The 9,925-nt window shown below is 32.1% G+C and overlaps 1 long non-coding RNA gene across 4 annotated transcripts in view; it reads right to left on the bottom strand.

The window, feature by feature from the left end:
- Positions 1-7,161, bottom strand: part of LOC140632337 (uncharacterized) — a 138,350-nt gene extending 131,189 nt beyond the window's left edge. For all 4 annotated transcript variants that reach the window (XR_012029858.1, XR_012029856.1, XR_012029857.1 and 1 more), the window contains exons 1-2: positions 7,055-7,161; positions 5,772-5,883 (exon numbers count right to left, since the gene is read on the bottom strand). This is a non-coding gene — a long non-coding RNA (uncharacterized lncRNA). The remainder of the gene's footprint in view (positions 1-5,771; positions 5,884-7,054) is intronic.
- Between the last annotated feature and the right edge of the window lie 2,764 nt (positions 7,162-9,925).

A 9,925-nucleotide genomic window follows, 5' to 3' on the forward strand; every position in this document is an offset into this window, starting at 1 on the left:
ATAGATTACAGATTAAATGTGAAATCTGAAACCATGAGACTCCTAGAAGAAAACATAGGCAATAATCCCTCTGACACTGGCCACAGAAACATTTTTCTAGATATTTTTCCTAAGGCAAGGGAAACAAAAGCAAAAATAAAGTATTGGGGCTACATCAAAATAAAAAGCGTTTGCACAGTGAAAGAAACCATGGACAAAATGACAAGGTACCTACTGCAAGGCAGAAGATATTTGCAAATGATATATCTGATGAGGGATTAATGTCCAAATATATAGAGAATTTATGCAACTCAACACCAAAAAACAAACAATCCAATCACAGAGAATCTGAAGAGACATTTTTCTCCAAAGAAGATATACAGATGGTCAATAAACATGAAAAGATGCTCAATATTAATATATCATCCATTTTGAATAGTTTCTGCTAGCCTGTGATTAACAAAAGTGACTAAGGGGATTAACACAGCATGTGCATGGCTACATATCCATTGCAGTATCTCTTCATATATGAGCCCTGGCCTGCTTTACTTCTATTAGCTACTTACCAAGACCAGGCCAGCATTTAAGTTTGTGTCTCTTATTACAAACATGTGCTGAAACAAATTCCAACCAGAAACAGGGCTCATGGTATTTTAGGAGTCAGAGTGAAGTATGATAACTTTTGATTTCTTCTCCTTTTTAAAAAGGAGTGATGGAAAGAGATTCTCCCAGGAAATACCTCCCATTTTTCTATGTATGTATAACATTTCTGCTCAGGAATACTATAAAATAATATTTCAGGATAAATGCTCTGAGATCAAACTGCTTAGATATAAAACCTGGTCCTTCGGCTTACCATCTGTTTAACTTGCACTAACTGGCAACTTTTTAAAGACTCAATATTCTTATGTGAATCATTGGAACAATACTTATATTAAACTTATGGGCATTTGTAAGTTAGTGGCACAGTACATGTAAAGTACTTAGCAGACTTCCTAATTCACATGGAATACTCAACACATTAAAAGTAAAAAAATGTCAAATTGACACAAAACAATGAGTTAAATGGTTTGTAGTCAACACATTTCAACCATCAAGTGGCTCTTTTAGATTCTATTTAAACTATGACATACAGAACAAATAGCTAGTGAAATGTAAGTCTATATTTTCCTTTAAATTTTTTGACCTAACAGTTTTGATCAACATACTAGAGTTGACTTCTTGTATGAAGAAAGCCAACAGCATTTATATATCTTCATCTTTGTGGAGAAGTATTATATTTATTATGTTGCAGGAATAGCCATTTATAAACTTTCTCTGTGCATCAGAATACATATTCAAGATTTTTATTTGAGGATACCTTGGACAGCTCCTGTACATATTTCTTAAGTTACATCTCAACTCAGAGAATACATTTAGATTTTAAATATAAACCCAAACTTTAAAAATGCATAGAAATTATACATATATAGGATTTTGAATCAAGTAATGAAAAAGAATGATATTCCCCACAAAAGGCACAAAATAAATTGTTAGTCACCACTAATCCACTTAACTTTGTTTCTGGGATCATTCAATAGCTTAGCTTAGAGAGATTTTGCATACTTTTTACTCAATAAAACTTCTTCAGTCATTAAATTAATGTACATATCTTGAGCAGACTATAAATTAAATCAAGCTTTTATGACACTGCTGCATTTGTTTTCAAGGTTTTAACTAGGAGCTGTGGGTTGAGTCAGACAGAAAAAGCACTTCCTTATATTCCTATCATTTACTTATACCTGAGGTATATACATTTTAGCAGATTCAGTCTAGATTAAAGTGTAAATCAGAGACCTAGGAATCATAATTTAATCTCTAGTTCTGCTAGAAATTTATGATATGAGCAATCATCTCTGGCTCCTCAAAGATAGTTTCTTTTATAAATACAGAGATAATATCCATGATTTCTTAACCATGGAATAAAATGATATAGTAGATGAGATTGTGCTGTGAAAAATTCAGAGAATTAGAAGACAAGTCATGATGAATAGAAAGTAGCTATTAATAAGTCAATATTTTGTCCAAAGCACCTGGTTATTTTTTATTGAGGTATAATTTACACAGTGTAAGTGCATAAGTCTGAAGAACACAGCTCAATCAGTTTTAACAAATATGTACACTCAGTAACCTACATGCCACCTTCAAGATATACAGCATTCGTATCATCCTAGTAAGATCCCTTATGCCTCTTCCCAGCCAGTCTCCTCCACTTACTCAAAGCAACTACTCTTTTTCTTTATTTAATTCTTTTTTACATTTTACTGATTTAAAACTGATACAAAGAACCATACATACTTAATGTACACAATTTGATGAGTTTGAACTTATGCAAGCACCCATGATACCATCACCCCTATCAAGTAATAGACATATCTAACACTTCCCAAAGTTTCCTTGTGTCCCTTTGTTTTGCTTTGTAATAAGAAACATATAACATAAGTTCTACTCTCTCAACAAATTTTGAAGTGCAAAATACCATATTGTTAGCTATAGGCACCATGCTGTATAGCAGATCGCTAGAACTTACTAGAGATAAGAAAGTTATCTTACTTATAACTGAAACTTTATAGCTATTGAACACTGTCCTCTTCACCCATTGTCTAGCCCCTGGCAACCACCACTATATTCTCTGCTTCAATGAGTTTGGTTACTTTAGGTACATGTAATATTTGTCCTTCTGTGACAGTCTTATTTTACATGGCATAATGTCATCCAGGTTCATCCATATTGTCACAGATGGCAGGATTTCCTTCTTTTTTAAGGCTGACTAACATTGCATTTTATGTAGTACTACACTTTCTTTATCCATTCATCTATGGATGAACATTTCAGTTGTTTTTATATCTAATGTTGCAGTGTATATGATAGTACAGATATCTCTTCAAGATTCTGATTTCAATTTATTTGGATATATGTCCAGAAGTGAGATTTCTAGATAATATGATAAAGTTTTATTTTTAATTTTTAATGAATCTTTACATTGTTTTTCATAGGTGTTATACTAATTTATATTCCCATCAAGACTATGCAAGTGTACACAATGTACGTCTACACATTTTTGCCAACACTTCTCTATTTTTTATAATGATATACCACTTCACAACTGTTAATATGGCTATCATTATAATTTATATTTGTATTTCCATGATTATTAATAATGCTGAGCATCTTTTATATACCTGTTGACACTTGTATGTCTTCTTTGGAGAAATGTCAAATCCTTTGCCTATCTAGGGCAGTTAAGCAAAAAAAAATTAAAAAAATAAAAGAAATAAAAGGAAATCAAATAAAGAAGGAAGTAGTAACATTACTTTTCTTTTAAGATAACATGATTCTATATATAGAAAAATTAAAACTTTCACAAAAGAAAACTATTAAAATTAACAAATTCAATAAAAGTACAGGATACAAAATCAATATTCACTTGCATTTCTAACATTAACAATGAATTATCTGAAGAGAAAATTAAGAAAATAAGCTCTTTTATGATAGCACAAAAAAGAATAAAATACTTATTAATAAACAACTGAGGTGAAACACTTGTACACTGAAAACTATAAGACAACAAAAGAATGAAGACACAAATAAATGTAAAGACATCCCATGTTCAGAGATTGGAAGAATTAATATTGTCAAAATGCCCATACTATCCAAAGCAACCTACAGATTCAATGCTAACCACATCAAAATCTCAATGGCATAATGTACATAAATTTTAAAAATCCTAAAATTGATGTGTAACCACAAAAGATCCAGAATAACCAAAGTAACCTTGAGAAAGAAGAGTAAAGCATCACACTTCCTGATTCAAAATATATTATGAAGCTGCAGTAATTAAAATAGTATGGTAATTGGATAAAGATAAACATATAGACCAAAAGAACAGAATAGAGAGCTCAGACACAATCCAACACATATATGATGAACTGATTTGTGACAAAAGTGCCAAGAACACAGAATGGAGAAATGGTAGTCTCTTCAACAAATGTATAGGAAAACTGGATATCCACATACAAAAAAATGAAACTGCACCCCTACTTTACACCATACTCAAAAATCAACTCAAAATGAATGAAAGATCTAAATGTATGACCTGAAACTGTAAAATTCTTCAAAGTAAAAATAAGAGAAATTTTTCTTGGCATTAGTCTTTATAATGATTTCTTGGATATGACACCAAAAGCACAGGCAACAAAAGCAAACATAGACAAGTCGGGCTACATCAAAATAAACAGCTCTTGCATAGGAGAGGGAACAATCGACAGAACAAAAAGGCAACCTATGGAATGGGAGACAATATCTGCAAACCAAAGATCTACTAAGAGATGTATTTGAAATTTTAATATGCAAAATATATAAGAAACTCCTACAATAGCAAAAACCAAATAATTTGATGGAAGCAACCACTCTTCTGATTTCTATTATCATAGATTTGCTTTGCCTACTTTATAACTTTATAGTTATGGAAGCATAGAATACATAGTATTTTAGGTATGAATTTTTTCACATAATGTTTCTAAAATTAATCAATATAGTTTATTCCTTTTTTATTTCCAGAAGTAGTTCATTATATAAAAATAATATAGTTAGACAATAGACAGAAAGATTGTTTCCGGGTTTTGCTGCTATGACTATCCTTGTACAAGACTTTTGGTGACATGTGTTTTCATTTCTCTTGGATAAGCTCCTAGGAGTACCATACTACTTTACAAGAATCTAATTTGAACCTAGACCTGAAGAGTCTTGAATATTTTAATATCCAACCTACTGAAATTTAAATATTATTTTCTAAAACTCTTTATTCCACACTGAAGCAATGGTTGTTTTTCAAAAGGGGAACATATCATGTCAAAGAACACGAGAATAAGCTTCATTAAGTGGCCACTTTCCTTCCTCCAAGCTCCTCCCACATGGAGAACACAAGGGAAACGGACTACAAGTCATGACCCACACATTAAATGGATAATGCGCTTCAAACATAAGCAAGAATATAGGTTTGACAGAGTTGATTAAATATATCTTTAGAGCAAGGGTGAAAATGGGTATGGGCCTGTATGTATGTGTTTATGTCTGTACATAATTTCCCATTTATTTATTCCTACAGGTCCTAAAATTAATGGAAATTAAACTATGGAAACTAATTTAATGCTCTCACATAAATGCCATTATTAAATTTCAGTTTGTACAAAACAAAATAACCACAAAATACCCATGATATAAAAATACTATTGCTTTTATTCCTAGTTTGGTTAAAAGATAGAAAAAAATGCTCAAACAGACTTTTCCCTAATCAGTTTATTCAACAACTTTTGAAATAGTCTGTGACATTACCAGTTAACAGTTCTGAAAAAGATGCCTCTCTCAGCTTCATTTTCCATAACAGGGCTTTGGCTGTACAACTTGGAGGCAGAGTAATTTAGCACTTTTCTTATTAATTTCTTATTAATTCAAGTCAACATAAAAAAGTCAAATGTTATGTGTTAGGGATATACTTTTATTCACCCCATGAGATAGAGCATTTTCATTTTGTGCATCACAATTTTACAGATGATATAATTTCACATCAAATATTTCTGACTAACTTGGGCCTGGTATCTAGGACTATAACATTGCTATCACTGAGCAACCAGAAGAGCAACATCCAATATGCACTACAAGACAGGCATCTCTCATTATGAAGACAGTGCAGACTCTATGTTATAGACAATAATTATGCAACCGAGGGTGTTTCATTAAATGTCCAAACTAACCTGGGAGAACAATCTGGGAGATGATGACAGTGAACTCATAATATTGTTGGTTAAACAGGGAAATGGAGAGCAAGGACAAGTGTCCAATTACTTAGTATACCAAATGATTTTCCTGTAAAGAGATAACCTATAGATTAGAATCCCTCATGGTTACTGGCAGAATCTAAAATAGTGCTCTTGACCTTATGGAGTAAGAAGGAAACCAGAAATCTGTCAGGCAAATGCAGGTGTCAGCAAATACCAACTTCTCTCACCACTGCATGGAAAAGGATACAGAGGTGAGAGGAAGGTCTTGTGTCCTTTGTTTAATTAATAATAAAGAACTTTTATTTTTACTCAACTGACCTTCATATCTAATGCATTTTTATGGTTAACATGATTCTATTAGTAAACATATCTTCCCATTGCAAAATGTTTAACAGTTCACTCTTCAGGCTTAATATAATGAGACAGAATGTGAATTCCTTTGGCAGGGGAGGCAATAGTTACAACACAAAGTACTACTAAAATTAAGTGTTTACATATAGATATATGAGATATGGGCCACAAAGACACATGCTACTAAGCCCAAATTTGGGGAAAACGTGCTTTGGAAATACATAAGATAATTAGGCAAAGAATAATTCATATGAGGAATTTCTAAATTTCTAAACTTTTATTTCTTTTGCTTCTCCATTTTGCAGTGCAAGACGGAGCCAACTGATATTCACACCTGTGGTTCGGTCCAATATAGTACCTAAGCCAGTCTTGACTGAAATAGGGCAGATATCAGAAGTTGAGGCAACACTATCAGGTGGAATTTAAAATCAAACCTCAACCCTCGGGCCCAGAACATGAGTTTTCTCTTAAGTTCCTTTCAGGCAAATCAGATCCAAAAGTTAAAGTTTCGACAGCAAGATTCAACACTTTTGTATCCTAAAATCTCTTGCTGCTATGTCCCACTTTTACAAAATTGGCATTCTGGAAACATGGAAGGCTGGATACAAACCTGGGCTCTGAATTTATTCTTTCCTTCACAGACAGATATAATCTTATCACTATTATATGTTAAAAAGTTTTTAAAAAAGAGTGATGTACTGAAACAAGACCAAGCTAGCTCTTGATTTTGTGAAATTTTTAGAAATTTTGTGAAATTTTTGTTAAACAAAGACATCATTAAAAGTTAAGTTATATAAACCTAAAATGAAATTGATTCTGTGTAAAACAAAGGTAATGAATACTCAAAATTCAATAGTTTTGTACTAATTTCTGAGGCTTGCCATAACAAATGACCACAAAGTTACCACAATTTCTGGAGGCTAGAAGTCAAAAGCCAAGTTCTTTTCATGCTCACTCTGAAGGTTCAGGGAAAGAATTCTTCCTCACTTTTTCTAACTTCTGGTGGTCATTGGTAACCTTTTATGTTCCTTGGTTTGTGACATCATAACTATTCTTTGCCTCTGTCTTCACATGGCCTTCTTCCCTGTGTCTCTTCTATGTTTTCGTATTTGTCCTTCTTTATAAGAATATCGATCATTGGCTTTTAGGGCTCACCCTAACTCAGTACCAGTAACTTTAACATTATCTTTCTTTAGGAAAACAATTCAATCCACAACTTCCTAACTGCTACATTTTACTATTATGTTATTGAGCTTAAGTGTACATATTTATTCTATAGCAAACGTTACAATAAATTGGCAAACACTACAAATCAGGGCTTGATTTACCATTTCTTGACTGTAAATGTTTTCTCTATAGGGCTAGCCAGTAAATATTTTAGGCTTTGTATAATATACACTTTTGTAACAACTACTTAACTCTGCTGATACACTATAAAAGCAGATATAAGTGGTACATAAACAACTAGGTTTGGTAGTATTCCAATCAAACTTTATTTACAAAAATAGGAAGTGGGCCAGGTTTACCCTTTTGGTTATTGTTTGGCTGACCCCTAGTCTAGACTTAAGAAAGTAATTATAAAATGTTAATAATGCAGACAAATTTCAGAGTGTTACATCTGTAGCTATTACATTGTTAATAGCACAAAACCTGAGGAAATATTCTCTTGGTATTTGAAAACTAATATTCAATTCTGCAAAGAAATTGCCAAGTCATTGATGACTGAGTGAAATTCCAAAATACATGTTTTCTATTTTACTCATTAAAGTAAGAATAAAAGCCAATATTAAAGAACTACTACATTAATCAATTAATTGCAACCATTAGTTAGATATGTAAGAGTTTGGCAGAAATCAAGGAAAAATTTTTCAAGAATCAATTTACCATGTGGAATTTACAATATTTTTTTTGTAAATTGGGTCCTGTACATTATAAAACTTATAATAAACTTATGTATGCATACCTATGCATACTTTTTTTTTTCTGAAGAACCAATTGTCAAACTTTTGCCAATATACCACTACCCAAACACTTGAGGTTTGTAAATATTCCTGCAAATGGCAGTATATATATTGGAAAGGTAAGCATGGTGATATAATTTAAAATATACAAAGAGAGTGGAATAGTAAAACACTTTACTACTTCCTAATATTCATCAAAACTGCACCCCTTATATTTCCATTAGTATTAATGTACATGATTAGGAAACTAGAGCCCAAGAGAAAGATACACGAAAGAATAATCTGCATTGCTATAATGATTAAAATCAAGACTCTCATTAGATAGTTTATTATTTCTTTCTGCAAACTTTGTAAAACACAGCTCACTACCCAAGGGAAATGACTTAAAGTTGCAATGACTAACTGAATCACACCTTAACTTGTGACATCTTTGGTACACAATGACTTGGGCCTCTCTTCTCTTTCTTATCTGTTGCTCACTGGGTATTGATTCATTTGTATAGCTAGCCTTTCTACGTTTCATTTCCTCTTAAAGATTATTGACATACTACTAACTGTAAATGTTATGAGAATTAAAGGAGGTAACACAAAAAACGTTCTTCACAAAATAAGCACCAAATAAATGCACATTATAATAATCACTCCCACTAATTCTATTATTACTAATGTAATTATTAATTTTGCCAGGAGGTCTCAATTTTCTGAGAATCTATGAAGCCCATGTCAAGGCTCCATAGATGGATATAAATGATGTCTGTAAAATAAAATATAAATAATTCAATTTCTGTTCATTTTCCCTAGTCATTCTAGTGTATGAGCGAAAGTACTAGTCCTTATGGTTTCATGGCATAAAATACCTCATGGCAGAAAATGTTTTGTTCTTAAATAATTGCATCTATGCATGCAGGCACTTGCTGCAGCTAATGTCAGTGGATGGAAATGCATGTTGAATTTTATCTAATGTCAAACACTGCATGTAAAATCAAGCCATCAACTAAGAAGTGGTTATGACATGATCATTTCTATATTGTGTGACATGTTCCTGTTGCACTGTCAACAAACATAAACTTTAATCTCCACAAAGAGAGTTTCTGTAAACTGTATGTCACACTAATGCTTTTATTTTGCATGCCACTTTTCCCCAGAGAAATTCCTTTTACCTTGATTTCTTTACCACAATTGTAATTCATTTCTGACTGACATGCTGACAAATCTATCCAATTTCTTTACATTATTATACAACCATTGATTATTTCAACATATTTTTACTCTTTTTCCTTTTTAAAATAAATACTGTTCCTATTTTCTGCACAGATAGCTTTGAGAATATATCTAAGTTCAAGGGGGAAATACATGTCCTCAATATTAGGCTTGCCATGTCTAATTTGAAATTTTTTGTCTTGATTTTGGACAGCAGATTGAAATAATTTCCTCATCACCAAAAAAGCCTTTTAGAATTGAAAATCTATCAGAATCAATATACTGTGGTTTTAAAAACTGATGTGGCCTGTCTATACATAATAAATGAGCAAAATATTGAGATAACAGAGTTTTAAATTTTATTTTGTGTCAAGTTAAACCAATTCCAAAATAGTGAAATAGGAATTGATATTTTACTAGATGTTTGGATACATGCTACCTCGCTATTCCCTTTCTCCAAATACTTTTTTTTTTCCCTCCTCAAGACATTCTACACCATATTCTTCAAGGCTACATTATAGTTCTCTATTCTCTATAGCCCTCTCTTGACTTCTGATTAATTTATGAACATAATTCTCTATATCACTTGCCTCCCTGCAAGCTTCATATTTTAAC

This window comes from Canis lupus, chromosome 4, assembly GCF_048164855.1.
Source record: "Canis lupus baileyi chromosome 4, mCanLup2.hap1, whole genome shotgun sequence".
NCBI classification, from domain to species: Eukaryota; Metazoa; Chordata; class Mammalia; order Carnivora; family Canidae; genus Canis; species Canis lupus.